The sequence below is a fragment of the Amblyomma maculatum genome, chromosome 7 (genome assembly GCF_055883805.1).
Source record: "Amblyomma maculatum isolate TAMU_Amacu chromosome 7, ASM5588380v1, whole genome shotgun sequence".
Taxonomy (NCBI): Eukaryota; Metazoa; Arthropoda; class Arachnida; order Ixodida; family Ixodidae; genus Amblyomma; species Amblyomma maculatum.
Genome location: NC_139350.1, coordinates 15,631,671 through 15,648,730, shown reverse-complemented (window position 1 = coordinate 15,648,730; position 17,060 = coordinate 15,631,671). Strand labels below are relative to the sequence as shown.

General features: G+C 46.9%; 1 long non-coding RNA gene across 1 annotated transcript in view; it reads right to left on the bottom strand.

The window, feature by feature from the left end:
• The window catches only part of LOC146182744 (uncharacterized), an 85,603-nt gene extending 70,905 nt beyond the window's left edge, over positions 1–14,698 (bottom strand). The window contains exon 1 of the long non-coding RNA XR_014708389.1: positions 14,628–14,698. This is a non-coding gene — a long non-coding RNA (uncharacterized LOC146182744). The remainder of the gene's footprint in view (positions 1–14,627) is intronic.
• Positions 14,699–17,060: the final 2,362 nt, after the last annotated feature.

Genomic DNA, 17,060 nt, shown 5'->3' with positions numbered 1-17,060 from the left:
TATTTTCGCATTCTGACTTCAAATATCTGATTAGTTTTCTTGTAGATGAAATAGTTTTCAAAATATTACCTAATTCTTGTTCTTCATTTGGAGGTGAGTTAACTACTAAACACTTTACGGCATGATGAGAATAGACCCGCCAGAGTGATCTAGAAGGATCATAGAGTGCCGCTAGCCAAGAATTAACGTGCTAGAAGAATTTGAACCAAAGTCACACAAAGTCAAACTTTTATGACTAAAAGCCCAAGTTCGCACCTAAAATTGATAATTATTTCTGTAAATGTTGCCGCATAATAACTGTACATATTTTAATCCTATTGCACTGTCAAAGAGTTTATCTTTCTAACGAGACACGAATAAGAGCTGCAGCACAATAGTTTAAGAGATATCTCTCCTCCAAAATTGCAGTATTGAGAAAATGAGAAAAAACATTTCATAGTATGTAGGTGTAAATTGTGTCAATGATTGATATGACAACAAGATCAGAAACAAGTGAAAAGTGATCTAAAGCAAAAATTAATGGCCTACGCCAATTTGAATAGCAAATGTTTGAAAGGAAAGGTCCATTTGGGTGCCCAAGACAAGGTAACCTTCTCAGTATATTTTCCTTTGTGGTACCTGCATTTACCTCGGTTTCATGAAAGTGGCAGGAGTCCCTTTCTAAAAAAAATAAAATTATAGCAATAGCAAGAACAGGACTGGAGATATTGATCTCCTCCAATATTGCAGCACCCTCAAAGATGCTGTTTTTGAGAAAAGTAAAAACATTTCAGAACATGTAGACTTAATTTATGACAAGGTCTGACATATCAGTATGATCAGAAATGGTTGGAAAGTAAATAAAGCAAAAATTAACGTTCTATGCCAGTTTGAGTCAACGTTACACCATGAAAAAAAACAACTAAAAGGCCGTCCATTTCGGTGCCAAGACAATCTCTTCAGTAAATTTTCCCCTACGGTTATTACATTTACCTTGGTGTCAAAAGATACATGAGCTTAGCTTTCTAGCAAAAGAAAATGACTGTAGCAAGAGCAGGACCAGAAATATTGATCTGGTGACTGTCCACAATTCAATTTTGAAAAATTGGCAAAAAACATTTTGGGCATATTTTTGAATTACCAAGGCTAACAGCAACTCGATGAAATGAGTTATGACAGGGTTTTGGTGTGAATGCACCACTTTCCATCGAGATAATTGCCCCTACAACTCGGACACAAATTTATTTCGACAAAGTTTGCCATTCTGCATGCCGCGCATGACGCCGTTTCGCAATTACCGCTGCCGCCGCGCCACTAACTTTTCCGAGTGTTCAATCTTTCGTGCCCATGAAAACAGCTTAGGTATCACATTTTCATCTGCATCGTCACGATTACGAAGTTCGCATGCGGCAGGAATCTCCTCCGGAAATCGTTAGCTCTCCTATCTGTTGTGCCAAGCACCATCGGCTTCGCCCTTATCTGCGCATCGTCGCTGATTGCCGATAACAGGATGCCGCGTCACCGGCGCGCCTCTTTTCCCTACCTTTCTTTGCTTTTTCGGCTAGTATGACACTCGAGCCTAAATTTTCCCAGTTTTACAACATGGTCGTGACAACTGAACGTCACTAAACAAGCTAGGCCTAACTATGCGACCTTTTCAAAAGGGCGCCAAGCCGCAAGCAGTCGACGCAAGCAGCCAACCAAAAGTGGTCGTTTGGGTCACATGCTTTCGGAGCCCAATAGCAGCGCATGTTGCGCGCAAATTTGTCCCTTTGTTTTCGACTTCGGGTGCTCGCTCGCGGACGCCGATTGTGGCATGGGAATAGCTTGAATTGCGATCTTTCGAACGAGATCAAAATGATGCCGGTAGAGCACGCATTTCTCAATCTGCGGCCGATCAAAACTCAGCACAATTTGACCTCAATTTAAAGGGGGCAAGCGTTCAGATTTGCAACTTTGGAGCGCTGTAACATGCGAAATAGGCTGTATTTTTCAACCTAAACTTGCAGATAGTTGCGGAAAATGAAGCAATAAATGAATCAATTTTTAGACCCATTTTCGGCCACAAAGGGCAGTGTCCCCCCTTAAGCTATCATTTCGCGTATTCTAAAATAGTGAAAAGATTTGGTTTGAGGGGTTTGTCCCAAAGCGACTCAGGCTATGAGAGACGCCGTAGTGGAGGACTCCGGAAATTCCGACCACCTGGGGTTCTTTAACGTGCACTGACATCGTACAGCCCACGGGCGCCTTGTTTTCACCTCCATCGAAAAGCGGCCGCCGAGGCCGAGATTCGATCCCGCATCTTTGGGAACAGTAGTCGAGCGCTGTAACCACTGTGCCACCCGGGCGGGGTAAAATAGTGAAAAGGAGCCTAGCATATACCGTAAAATTCCGAACAAGCGCCCCTACCCATGCAAGAGCCCTCCCCTAACTTCTGTTAAATTCATATTTCCGCGCCGTTCCGGGAAAGCCCCCCCCCCTTCCCTTCCCCCCCCTTAGCATGCACCGTGCCTAGGCAACACTGGCCTGCCCCATCCAGTCCTAGAATCCAATCCAATCCGGCTTTTCAAGCTGTTCGCATGCCCGTTTTCCATACCCGTTTGCTACTAGCCATTTGTTGTCAGGTCGGTAATGCATTCCTACACAGTGGCAAAGAAAATTGAGGTTATACAATGGCACCGAGAAAACGGAAAGAAGTGCACCAAACGTCTCGCCACTTCAAGTTCGACCGGAAACAGATACGGGAACGGGACAAGAATTTTGAGAAGTTGCTGCAGCAAAACTACGGAAAAAGAAAACTTCGAAGAAAGTTAAGTAACGGCGCGCCGGTGTTTAGTGAAAGCGTGGACAATGCGCTCTTCGAGTTCTTCGAGTGCGAAAGAACAGCAGGGCGTGCCGTTAGCAACCGGCTTCTGTCTGAAGAGGCTGTCAGAATAGCAAACGGCATGCAGTTGGGAAACTTTGGAGCTTCCAGCCACTACACACGCCGGTGGAAGCAGCGGTTCGGCGTGTCAATGCGCCGTTCTACGAACGAGAGCCAGAAGACGCCTGAGGAATTTTCGAAGGCAGAAAATGCTTTTCGGTTGGCCGCAAACTCCCTACGACAGCGCAATGACTACACCTTGTTCAACATCGTCATTATGGATCAAATTATGGTCCGAATAGACAACCCGGCCAACAGGACGAACAACGTGGTCCGAGAAAGCACCATCCAGATCGCAAACACTGGATGTGCCCGGCGAGGCTTCACGGTTTGCCTAGCCGCACGCGCCAGCGGCCACAAGCTCCCGGCCTTCGTTATCTTCAAAGAACAGAGCGGGAGAATTCCAGCCAGGACCTTTGCCAGCATTCGCATACCAGGTGAGAATTTAATTTTTCTTCAGTGGGGCGAGAAATTACGTCGTCTCGGAGTTCGTTCTATCAAAGTGCTGACTTTTTTTTTCTTTCACTCATAGCAAATGTTCGTTTCACTGCCACGAGAAATGGCTGGATGACTTCAGAAAAAATGCAGGAGTGGCTGTCGAGAGTCTGGGGCCCAAACGTCAATGACGTGCGGCGTTTACTGGTACTGGACCAAGCGCCCATTCATAAAATGCAAGCTGCCAAAAATGCTTTTGAGGAGCACGATACCGACGTGCTCTACGTGCCTGCGGGGTGCACAAGCATCCTGCAGCCGGCCGATGTGTTCTGGAATAAGCCTTTTAAGTCCACCCTACGGCACTTGTGGGAGAAATATACGTGAAGAAGAGAGGACACCCAAGGGGAACCTGAAGAAGCCGTCGCGGCAGCATGTCCTTGACTTCGTTTCCGAGGCGTGGGCTGCTGTGCAAACAGTGGCACGCTCCTTTAAGGGTTGCGGCATTACTAACGCGCTCGTTGGCTCCGAAGAAGGCGACCTGCTTGGTGCTCTGGTAGATATTGGAGCCGTGGCGCCAGAAGACCGGGGGGGACTTCAAGCAGAATGCTGTGAACTTGTTTTTGCGACTGACTGGAGGAGTCTTTCGATGGTTTTGAGAGTGACTGACGTAGCAGTCAGAATTATTTCGCTCAATAAACTTGATGTTGCTGAAGATAAATAAAAATTTGAATCGATGAGCGCCATTTTTTTTTTTCTTTTTTTGGTAGACAAATGTCGCCGTCATCTTGAATTTCGATCCTATTCCGGAAAAGCAGCCCCTCCATTTTTCGGGCAATTTCGACGTGTGAGAGGGGGGGGGCGCTTGCTCGGAATTTTACGGTAATGGTTTATCACAATGTGTACAGAAATGTGTTCATCAAGTAGAGTGCAGCCTCACGAGAAAAGTTGATAAGCTAACGCCTGTATTCATAAACGCGCCTCGATGCAAGTTCTTTTGCAGTGACGTCCGCTACCTGGGTCACAAAATTTCAGCGGAGGGAATCAAGCCACTGCGATCCAAAGTAAAGGCAATAACTGACGCACCTGAGCCCACCAATAGTACTGAGCTGAAATCATTCCTTGTAATGATAACCTTTTACTCAAAGTTCCTGCCAAACTTGGCAACAGTTGCTGCCCCGCTGCACGAGCATCTGAAGAAAGGAAAACGTTGGGGATGGACTGACATGTGCGTTCAAGCATTTCAGAAAACAAAAAACTTGCTCACAGACAATCCGGTACTCAAATGCAAGCGGCCACTCAAATGCAGAGATGGGCTTTGATCATGGCTTCTTATCGTTACGACTTGAGATATCGGAAAGGATCTCAAATGCAAGTCGCAGATGCGCTCTCCAGACTGCCTGTTGCAGGGGGAACCAATGTAGATCAGACATATACACTAGCCGTTTTCCAAACTATGCCACTGACGGCCAATGATCTTGCCAAAGCAAGCAAGTATGACCGTACGCTCAGCAAGGTATACCAATATACACTGGAAGGATGGCCAGCACAAGTGCAAGATGCCGAACTTGTGCTGTACTATAGCAAATGCTCGGAGTTATCTCTCGAAGCAGGTTACATCACGTGGAGGAACAGAGTTATTGTGCCCCCAAAGTTGCAGGAGGAACACCCTGGGGCGTCACGAATGAAGATGCTCGCACGCAGCCTGCTATGGTGGCCAGGGTTAGACTCGGACATCGAAAAAACTGTAAAACGCTGCAGCATTTGCCAAGCAATGCAAAATACTGCTGTCCATGCTCCACTCGAGTCATGGCCGCTTTCTGCCCGCTGCTGGAAGCGAGTACATGTAGATTGTTTTGAGTTTGAAAAAACTACATTTCTCCTGCGTGTCGACTCGTTTTCAAAGTGGCTCAAAGTGTTCCCTATGTCCTCAACTACCGCCGCAAAGACATTCGAGTGCTTGCGAAGTCTGTTTGCTGCTTACGGATTCCCTGAACAACTGGTTTCTGATAATGGCCCATAGTTTTCATCGCAGGAATTCCAGGACTTCCTCGATACATGTGGCATCCGACCTACGTACAGCCCGCCATACCATCCGAAGTCCAACGGGGCAGCCAATAGGGCAGTTCAAACGGTCAAGAAGAGCCTTTGCAAGCAGCTCCTCCATGACAGTGAGGGAGTTAACAGCAGATCGCTCTGGGAGAGACTAGATCACTTCTTGCTGGCGTATCGGACAACACCTAACATGATCACAGGCAAGTCTCCCGCAGAACTATTCCTGAAGCGAACGCCGCGCACAAAGCTTTTATTACTAAAGCCGTCGTTTTGCGATGACATGGATAAAAAGCAAGAAGTAGTAAAAAGGTAGCTTGATCAACGAAGATTGATTTTCCGTTCATTTAGGGAGGGCGAATTCGTATACGTGAACACCGTCAGGAAAGAGAAGGTGTCATGGACGGAAGGGCGTATAGTACGGCAAATCAGCCCTGTGACCTACCTTGTAGAAACGCAGAACGTCGTCCGTCGTCCGGCATGTTCATATTGATCATTTGCATTCGCGACGTTGTTTCCAACATGCAGGGTTGGAGACTGAGGCGATGGGTCCTAGATTACCCAGGACCAAGGATTCTGCACGCCATCAGGAGGCCTTCGCTGAACCTCAACAGGCACATCATGAGGTGGACATGCCTGCCCTGGCGATACCCAGCACGGATGAAGATGGCTTCACCGCACGCCAGTAGGTGCATCCTGAGGTGGGCACGCCTGCACCTCCCCTTCTCGAAGATGCTACAAATCGGAACCCACCACCACCACCACCACCACTGGAAGAGCAGGAAGTGCTACCTCCAGCTGCCGACATCGGGCATCCTCGGGCGCAAGCCGAAACTCATTCAGACTCTCAAACACCTCTGCACAGAAGTCAGCGCACCCGAAAACCACCTGACCGGTACACTTCTCATGATTTCCGTCATTGAAACCAAGGATTAAAGACAATGATCTTGGGGGGAAGGAAGAATGTGATAGCGTGTGTGCATGACACGCCACTTGCGAACTGATAGCAGCAGCGGATAAGTAACCACACTGGCTATATAAGCGCGTCAAAGAGCAAATAAAGGTCATTCCTTATCCTGCACCTGGTCTGGGCTGTTTCTTCGAGTACAGCCAGCTCGGCTGCCGCTGCTACTACAGTTCTCATTGAGTCATTCTTGTGCTTCATCTAGTACCGTCTTACTTGTGCAGAAATAGCCCGTGAGGCAGCAGAGCAAGCCACAAACAGGGACGGTGTCATTGCTGAGTTGCTTGTTCCGGAAGCCCCTTTTGCAGGCATGTTTCTTCTTCTGTTGTTTGATTTCTAAGGACTTGCTATTTTAATCAGGATGTCTAGCAACCAGGTAAACCGGGAATTGTCAGGGAAATATGCACCGGGAAAAATCAAGGAAATGTTAGGAAAACCATAAAACATTTTGCCAAGTCATGAAAATGGCACAATTTATTCTGCAGTGCATTTTCATTTTAGGCTGCAGCACAGCAAATATGCAAATCATGCAGTTTTTTTTGTGTGTGTGTGCTGAGCACAAGGCTGCGTCGCAAGGCGACGTGCAATATATTTCTTTGACGCCAGCACATGGTTGTGCTGCCACAATAGAAGAACCAATATGCACGTAAGTTAGGCACTCAATAAAATAAGTGGAAGCGCTGCATGGGAGTAGTACGCAACAAAAAGCAGGAATAATTGTGCCGGCAGTGGCTAGCGCAAAAGCGAACGGCGAGCTAAGCTAGAGTTGAGGCCCCTTGTGACACTTCAGCAGTTGACCGCTCACGTCTTCGCGATCTCGCAGCAGATTCCGTACTTCGTGTGCACGGTAAAATATTTCATGTCCACAATCACGAACTCGGTACCGGCATCGCATTCTGCGCTAACGCCGAGGTGAAACTTGGGTTGGGTCATGGGCTTTCCCGCCAGAACGAACTGCACCGACCACTCAGTGCGCCGGCTCCGCAGTAGAGTAGTACGCGGCAGCGGCATCAACGTGAAGTGTACTGTGATACAGGATGTAATTCGTGCTGTAATCTGAACCCACAGTGTCATCATCAGGCAGCGTGGTTAATGTTCCCTGCACATCTAACAAGTCTGGCACCGGCTGTAACCCAACTTGTGGTCAGCGTCTTCTGGTTTTTGTTCCTCACCCACTTCTTACGGCTTCCAAAGGCTTGTTGCGTGTACGGTTACAATCTACTGTCTTACGGAATGGCAAGGAAAAACTCTGCACAAAGCGGTGCATCAAGAAACAGAAGCACAAACAGATATGCGCATTAAGCGATGGCCACAACAGCAAACGCAAAACAGCAAGGCCTACCAACCCTCTCTGTACAATTTCCCCCATCCACCTCTCTGCTCCCCTGTCCCGAACAATTAAGAGACTAGAGGACGAATACAAACGCCAATCTCCTCCTATTGTACCCATACCGTGCGAGTCACTAGCTGGTGCGACTCACTAGCTAACTGTCTGCAGTGAGAGACTCCATTTATGGAAGCCAAAACATTGGGATGAGTGGGCTGGTTGCCACACAGCATGTAAATCTTTGTGATCCACTGCCTAATTCCACTGGAGAAGAGCCATTTGATATTTCTTGTTCTACTAGCCCGTGGGCCAACAGCATGCCACATATACCATTGATGTATGAACACATAATGTGCACCCTGCAGACTGACAGTGCCTCGTGTGAATCAGTCTTTAACCACTAAGTCAATGCAGTGGGGTATTTAATGAGCAAATCATTTGGCTGCTAACAGTGCTGTGGTGCTAGCAGATGTGGCTCACGCCATTAGAGAAAGGCAGCCATTGAATATAATACATTTGCAGAGCAAGTTTTACACCCATGTGACAAGTACAATGTTTTAACTGCAGTTTATTTGTCCTCATTTGTGGGATAACCGTAAGGAAAATTTCTCTGTATACAAAGTACAACGCCTTTTGATACCAACATAATAAAGTGGATTGAGACACGACACATACGTACACAGTCAAGCAATGTGAAATGAATACTGCACCATAATCTATCAAAGGCAACGTTTTACAGTAACCTATGATTCCATTGTAGTCACCTATGGGGCTGAAACATGGAGGCTAACCAAGAGGGTTCTACTTAAGTTGAGGACACCCCAGAGGGCTATGGAACCAAAAATGGTAGGGGTAACATTAGGAGATAGGAAGTGTGAAGAGTGGGTCAGAGAAATAACTCAAGTTACTGACATTCTAGCGGAAATTAAGAAGAAATGGACATGGGCAGGACATGTAGTGCAAAGAGAGGATAACCGATGGTTGCTTAGGGTAACAAACTGGATTCCAAGGGAAGGAAAGCGTAGCAGGGAGCGGCAGAAAGTTAGGTGGGTGGATGAGGTTAATAAGTTCGTAGGGGTTAGTTGGATGCAGCTAGCACAGAACCGGGTTAATGGGAGAAATATGGAAGAGGCCTTCGCCCTGAAGTGGGTATAGTCAGGCTGATGATGATTCCATTAGGTGGGTGCTTTTGCTTGACTAATCATCCCAAACCATCAATTTTTATTATCTGGCATGACAGCAAGCTAGTCACAAGTATGTAACTACCACACTTAGTCAAATGCAGCGCAAGGTTGTTTTCATACCTTTTGGCTCTCAATGTGAACCCTTGCACTATAACAGAGTACCGAGACTCCGTTGGCCTAAAGTACTGGGGACTCAATCTTTGTGCATTAACTGGGGAGGATCACATGACAACAAGAGCGATGTAAAAACTATGCCATGGCTACAATCTTAGTTCTCCTTGCCCTCTCAGCAGGCTTTTTTTTCCCCTGCCTGTCTGGGAGTGTGTGCATCGTGCCCTCACTTTATTTTCTTGTCTTTCTGAGACTGAGTGGGGTGAAAGGGGGAGCGGTTGCCTGGTGTGGGCAGGAGGAAGCATACGTGATGGCTGCACACTAATTGTTAAAATGTATTTTCTTGCCCCCCTCCCTTTTTGTGGACGTGCTTACTGGAGAAGAGGTTTCAGAGGTGCCGTGCGTGCGCAGAAAAGTTCACTCTTGCTGTTGACTCCACATCCTTATTTCACCAATCTGTGCAGAATTACTGAGCTGCGCTCGCTTGCTCCCTCATTCTTGCACATGCGGCTCAGCATGTACACATTAAATAACTCGAGCTTATTTATACTATGCAAGATAAAATGACACAAAGATGTGGATCCAGCAGGTGCCTTTACTAGGCAAAAGTTTATTCCACTTGCTCGAGATAGGAAGCTTGGTAGTGAAAAAAATATATATACAGTCGAGTCCACTTGTAACAATACTGGTTTTAACAATATATTGCTTACAATGAAAACCTGCTGTATCATTCACTTTTGTATGCTTTCTATTCTAAAATATCCTCTTACTACAATGCCCCCATGCTGCATTATCAGTTATAACAATGAAGTCTGGCTCCTGAGTGCTCTTGCCAAAAGGTAGTGGAATGTGAAATCCTTGAAAAGAAAAAAGAAAAAATTCCAGCTGCTGCGCCCTCCCCGCCCTGCGCTTAAACAATAGAAACTGTTTTCTTGCCTTTTACGCATTGCCAGTCTCGCGCGCTTTTCCCCCGCTGCCCTTCCATCCCTCTGAACACAAATGGGCTGCACCCATAGCTCTACACCACGCCATCCTTCGAAACACGAATGGCCTTCGCAAACGCAACGACAGCTATGCCGACAGCGCTGATTTGCTCGCTCGCCTCTCATTTTGGAGGCAGTTCTACTCGTTCTGCCAACGAATTTGGTTGTTTGTGCAAGTTGATTGCGTCAAGGTCATTCCGGGCCATGTGGTTTCTCCATCTCACTTGAATCGCCACCGCAACGGAATATGGCTGATCCACCCATCGATTATCGGAAGACGTTGCTGGTGAAAGGAAAGAATACGGCTATTAATTTGGAGACGAAGTGGAGTATCATGAAGGACTACAAAGAGGGTAAGAAAGTGTGTGACTTGGTTAAGAAGTACGCACTATTGCAACTGATGGTGTTGATGATCATCCACTCTGCTGAGAAGTTCGACAAAGAAAAGTCCTCGCTTGACAGTGGGGGCAAATGCATTTGACAAGGGGCCTATAAGGAAATGAAGGAGGCCCTCAGCGAGTGGTTTCTTGGCAGCTGTGCCCTGAAATTGCCTATCAGCGGTCCGATTCTGGCCACAAAGGCGAAGCAGTTTGCCCTGCTAATTAACAATGTGTACTTCCAGCCAGGCGGTGGCTTTTAAATAAAAGTTTTGTCTCTCTCTTCATCCCACCATTACTTCAGGATTTCTCAAGCTGACAAGCGGCTGTAGAAACCTTCTCGTATTTTTTACAAGGCCCCTTTTGTGGCCACCACACCGATGCCTCGGCGGAGCTCGCATGTCACTTCCGTCCGTGACCCCTCTCTGTAGTTGTTATACTATTTTTGTGCAAACCGTTTATAACAATTATCGGTTATAACAATGAAATTTTCGTGGCACTTGAACATTGCTATAAGTGGACTCGACTGTATATGTCGACAGACACGCCACGCATGTTCGGCCAACGGACGGAATGCGCGCAGACCCTCTCCAGGATCCCGCCTCGGACTCGACGGGGGGTGCTCTGCTCCGCGCTGCGAAGTAGCTCTCGGGTTACTCTGCCATTCCGACCCCGGACATCTGGTGGGAGAGGGTGTGCGGAGAGGGACCGAGTGGACCGTACCGCCACCGAAACGGACCCTTTTCGGGCAGTGTGTGTTCTGTATGCCGTGCAAGCGAGTGTCATAAACGAAGGGACAATAAATCTGTTCCGTTGTTTTGTTTTTGACGACTGTGTCGACTACAGAACTTTTTCTCAGAAGTGGGATTTCAACCAACTACCTTCCTCAACGAGTGCCTCTAAAGTTATTCGACCCAAAAAGCCACGATGATGCTACGTTCGAAGACAACGAATGGAGGACCCGAGGGCGAGGTATCACGACCGGCTCACTCGACGAACGAGAGCGTACAGAACGAAGGCGAGACGCAGCAGCCCAACGTAGAAAGGGGATCCATGAACGCTGCAACGGCAAGCAGCCACGACATGGACAGCCCCAACGAAGCAGTGCCCGTTCCCAGTGCCTTCGACTTCCAGGTGCTGATGCAGGTGACGATCCAGACGGCGGTACGAGAGGCATTGCAGGGAGCAGCCCAACTAATGCAATCGGCTCAATCGCCACCACACCACCCGTCGGCAAGTGCATCGGGCGTCGCGGATGGACGATTGGCGACGGCGAGCGCGCAACTGGTGCCAATATTTGACCCATCTTTGCACGATCAGCCAACGGTCGAGACGTGGCTCAACAAAGTTGACAATCTGGCTGCAGCCTACAGTTGGAGAGACCAGCAGACCACTTGCTTCGCCCTCACGAAGCTCCAGGGCGGCGCAAAAACGTGGTATGATGGGCTCACAGATGCCCAACGAACTTGGGCCGACTGGAAAGCTGAAATGAAGAGAGCGTTTCCTTCGGCATCCAGTTTCCAATGCACATTCCGGAACATGGAATCACGAACGAAGGAGCGACACGAAAGTGTCGAAGCGTACTTCTACGACAAGCTGGCCAAAGCAAGGCGCTGCACCATCGGTGAAGCGGCTTGTATCAAGTACGTCATCACTGGACTCAACGACGAAGATCTGGTGCGGACCCTGAGCGTTCGAGACTACGCAAGCCCAGATGAGTTGCTCCAGTGCATGAAACGGCTCTGCGACAGAACGGACACCATGAAGCAGACGAGACCTAAGACGCTCTATCAGCCGTTGGATGCTCGACGTTCACACCGCGTCCAAGACGGCAACGACTGCGTAGCGGCAATTGCTCAACGTCCACTTCGCACCGGAGGTGAATCGGCAAAGGCATCCGGACGGAAATGTAACGAAAAAGGCGAGCCACTTTGTTTTAATTGCTCTTCATACGGACATGTTTCGGCAGCATGCCCAAAACCTCAACGCGAGCCGCAATGCACAAATTGTGGAAAATCAGGCCACGAGACCAAAAATTGCTATTCGAAGGAAAGCTTGACAACTATCAACGGGACGAAACCAGCTGTCCTTGCGCAAGAGAGCAACGATACAGTGGGCAGCATGGTGCCAAATCAGAAGTATTTCATGAGTGCCAAAGTGAACGGGAAGCCGATTAAGGCATACGTCGACATGGGAAGCCAGTGCATAACAATGCGGGAGAGCGAAGCAGAAAAGTTGAAATTCTCATACGAACCTCTAAGCCGTCCCTTTACGATCAGCGGGTACGGATCGGGAAAAACGACGCCAATGGGCAGTTTTGAAGCGAAATTGACGGTGGACCAGGCTACAGCCGACGTCCAGATCCACATTGTCCGAGACGATGTACAAGCTATCCCACTGCTTGTCGGGCAACCCTTTACCGAGCAGCCACACATAACGGTGGTGCGCCGCAAAAATACAGTGCGCATTTTCGAGGAGCATGACCAGTCGGAGAATAAGGACGGGACTCTGGTCAACTTAGCTGTACCAGCCCTTCCACCACGCCGAGAGAACTTGTGGGCAAAGGAGGCTGTTGTCATACCTCCGAATTACGTCGGTTTCGTTGCACTGGGCAGTGACAACGTTACTCATAGTGACATCTTCGTCCACGGAAAGCTGTGCGAGCCACGCGGCCAATGCGTACCAAGCTGCTTACTAAGGAAAAACGAAGGGTGCGAGCTATGCCTACCTGTAGTGAATGTCTCAGAGTCTCCGCTGATCATCGCGCAAAACCGGAAAATCGCAAGGGGAGCATTGTGCATGGAAGAGTATTCGGAACCCTTCATTCTCGTAAGCTGCAACGAAACAAAGCCGACAAAGGCAATCGCTGGAGCTTCAAACGCCATGTTGATGCCCTCAGCAGGGCTCCTACCTCGGAAGCAGAAGAGATTGATGTTCCAAGAAGCATTAATATCTTCATAACGGAGCTCACCGACGACGACTGGTTGACGCTTGCGCAGAAAATGGACCCAAAGTTACAGTCTATCGCAGACACCTTGAGGGTATCGTCGAAGACGAAAGAAGCGCACTGCATAAGGAAGGAGTATGCCCTGATAGAAGGCGTGCTTTTCAGGAGATTATTCAACAAACTTCAAGTGAAGAACGCAACGTGCACGCCTATGGCTAACGGGCAGGTCAAGAGGTACAACCGAATGATAATGCCCGCCGTTGCCAGTCTATCAAAACGAGCCGACGGAAAGGACTGGGACGAAATTCTAACGCAAGTGCAATGGAGAATCAACAACACCGTAAATCGAGCTACGAAAGCGACGCCATTCAGTCTGCTTTTCAACTTTCACCCACGAAACGTGACAGGAGACCCAGTTGATGACGCCATCGCACTGGAGCTTGACGAAAACGCAGAAAAAAGAGAAAACGCAAGACCCCATTCCAACCGAGGGCGGTTGAAAAGAAAAGGATGGCCGAATGTTGTCGACAGAGACGCCACGCATGTTCGGCCAACGGACGGAATGCGCGCAGACCCTCTCCGGGCTCCCGCCTCGGACTCGACGGGGGGTGCTCTGCCATTCCGACCCCGGACATCTGGTGGGAGAGGGTGTGCGGAGAGAAACCGAGTGGACCGTACCGCCACCGAAACGGACCCTTTTCGGGCAGTGTGTGTTCTGTACGCCGAGCAAGCGAGTGTCGTAAACGAAGGGACAATAAATTTGTTCCGTTGTTTTGTTTTTGACGACTGTGTCGACTACAATATATATATATATGGGAGCAGTGAATGTGTTAGCATTATGCTTCTTATCCTCTATTCATATTTCCTTGTACAGTCAACAACCTAATTTTCGGACGCCCAAATTTTCGGACATGCTAGATATCCCGGACATCTTGGCGGCACCGCCATGAGCCCCATAGAATCAATGTATAAGGGCATCTAAAATTTCGGACACTCGAATCCCCTGCCATCCAAATTTTCACACTTTTTTGATGCGATGGAAGGTCTGAAACTGCAACTGCGTCATAAAAAGCCGCCATTCTGCATACCATGAACAACTAGCCTTACTTAGCCGCTACACACCGATTTGGTCTGTCCACTCTGGCTATGTTCACCAGCACCTCTTCCGGAGTTTTTGGAAACGTCGTTGACGCCGCGACCGTTTCACCTTTTCGTTGCACAGACCCATTGCGGACCACATGGTGTTTCGCTAAGCTGGTGCTTGGTTTTGCTACGTATTGTGTCAAGTGTGCTCTGCAATGCTAGGCCTAGGTGCTTCGACACTTCGCAGCAAGAGGATTTTGCTTACCCATGATGGCCCCCACTCCATCCTCGTTGTCCTTGCCGATGGCATTGAAGCGCGGAAAGCAGTACTGTCTGTTAACGATGGAGAAGAAAGCCGCCATTATTGTTCATTTTCATTTCATTTTATTACCCTCAAGTGCATACGCATTACAGAGGGGAGTGGTACATCATATATGATAGAAAGCATAAAACACTAAATGAACAAAACATAACAAAGGCTAAATGAATGCGGGAATACATAGCAACGAAAACAATCGTACAATAATGCAATACAAGTAGAATTGAAAACAATCATAAGCGGTGAGAAAGCAGCATTATACAACGAAAAGAAGAACAGCGCTGGGAGAAAACAAGCATGAAAAACGAATAACTGAAATAAGATAATAGTCAGAAAAATGAAAAGAGTCACGAATCAGCTTCAAGATATTGCATCAGTGATGATGAATCTTGACTTGGTATAATGCGATATCGGGCGGAAGGCGATTCCACTCTACTGACGTACGAAGCAGAAAGGAATGAAAAAGGGCATTAGTATTGCAAGTTATGACATTTACTTTGTAAGCATGATCGATGTGGGAGAAACAATACAATGGCTGTGAAATGAAAGTATGCCTCAATTTGTTATGATGATAAATTTTGTGAAAAAAGACTAAGACATGAAATTTTACTTTTAAGCTTGAGAGATGGCAAAGATAGCGTTAGTTTCATTGAAGTTATGCTGCTAGTGCGACTGTAATTGGAAAGAATAACACGTGCCAAATTATTTTGAACCATCTCGAGTGAGGATGTTAAGTTTGTGAAACCGGGATCTCAGATTGCAGAAGCATATTCAATCTTTGAACGTACCAATGCTTTGTACATAGTCACTTCAGTCGAAACAGGTACCTTCGAAAAGTTACAGTGCAGAATCCCAAGCATGCGGTTGCTGTTAATAATATAATCAATATGTTGCTTCCAGCTGAGGTTATTAGTGATATGCACACCCAAATATTTGTTCAAAGTAACAGTATCTAAAGGAGTGCTATTCAATACATAGCAAGCAGGGGTGAGATTAGTGCGCGACACTCGCATAGCTTTACATTTTTTAACATTTAGGTCCATACACCATGTGCTGCACCATTTAGTTATATTATTGAGGTCAGATTGTAAAGCAGAAACATCGGCGGGTTCAGCAATCTCGCGATAAATAACACAGTCATCGGCAAATAAGTTGATAGGGGAAGTCACACAGTTAGGAAGGTCATTAATATAAACAAAAAAAAGAAGGGGGCCCAAAACGGACCCTTGGGGTACACCTGACGTGTTGACGGTGAATTATTGTTGTTAGCAAAGACATGCTGTGATCGACCGATAAGGAAAAATTCGACCCAGGAAAGATGTCCTTCAATAATAAGGCACTTGAGTTTAAGTAGTAAAAGACGATGGTTTATTTTGTCAAATGCCTTAGAAAAATCCAAGAAGATACAATCAGCCAAGGAACGGTTGTCAATAAGGGTTAGCATGGAGTTTGTAAAACAAAGTAGCTGTGTCTTGCATGAGTATGATTTCCTGAAGCCATGTTGCTCTGGATTGAAAAAAGTTCAAGTCAAGAAAACTAGCTAGGTGTGAGCAAATGACATGTTCAAGAATTTTGCATGGTATGCTAGTAAGAGAAATGGAGCGATAATTAAGGAGAGATTGCTTGTTACCAGATTTATGAAGTGAAATCACCTTCGCCTGCTTCCAATGTACAGGAAGAGCACCAGTATCTAAAGATTGTTGAAATATTTTTGCCAAGAGGACAGAGGAGCACATGTTTGTTTCTTTAAGAAATCCTGCATTTATATTGTCAACACCAGAGGTACATGAATGTTTTAATGTTTCAATAAGCTTTGCAATCCCGTTAGCATCTATTGATATTAGATGCATAATCGTAAAGCCCGAAAACGAATGTGTAGGCAACTGAAGATTAGTTGCAGATGAAAAGTTCAGTGTGAACATATTGTTTAAAATTTTTGTGCACTCTTTGCTAGGCACAGGTAAGTCATTCTGGTCAAGTAAAGAAATCTCTGAGTTGCTCTGGGAGTTAGATACGATATTCCAAAATTTGCTAGGGTTATTTGTAAGCAAGGATGGTAGAGTGCTTTTCAAAAAAATAGATTTTGCAGAAGCGACAGCTTAAGAGTAGGTGTGAGATGCATTAGTATATGCCTGCAAGCATGCCGAAGCCTGCTGCAGTTTTGCTGTCCGAAATAAGCGTTTTTTTTTTTCGAAAGTCGATTTAAGTACGGATTATACCATGGCGCTTGTTTATGTACTGTTAGTATTTTCTTGGGAATGTAAGCCTCAGTTAGATATGAAATTTGATTGACGAAAAGGTCCCAGTTCTCTTGGACAGAATGATGTTCAAAACCACTAAGATAGCTGTCAAGGAAGCACGAAAGTTCTCTGTTTATCT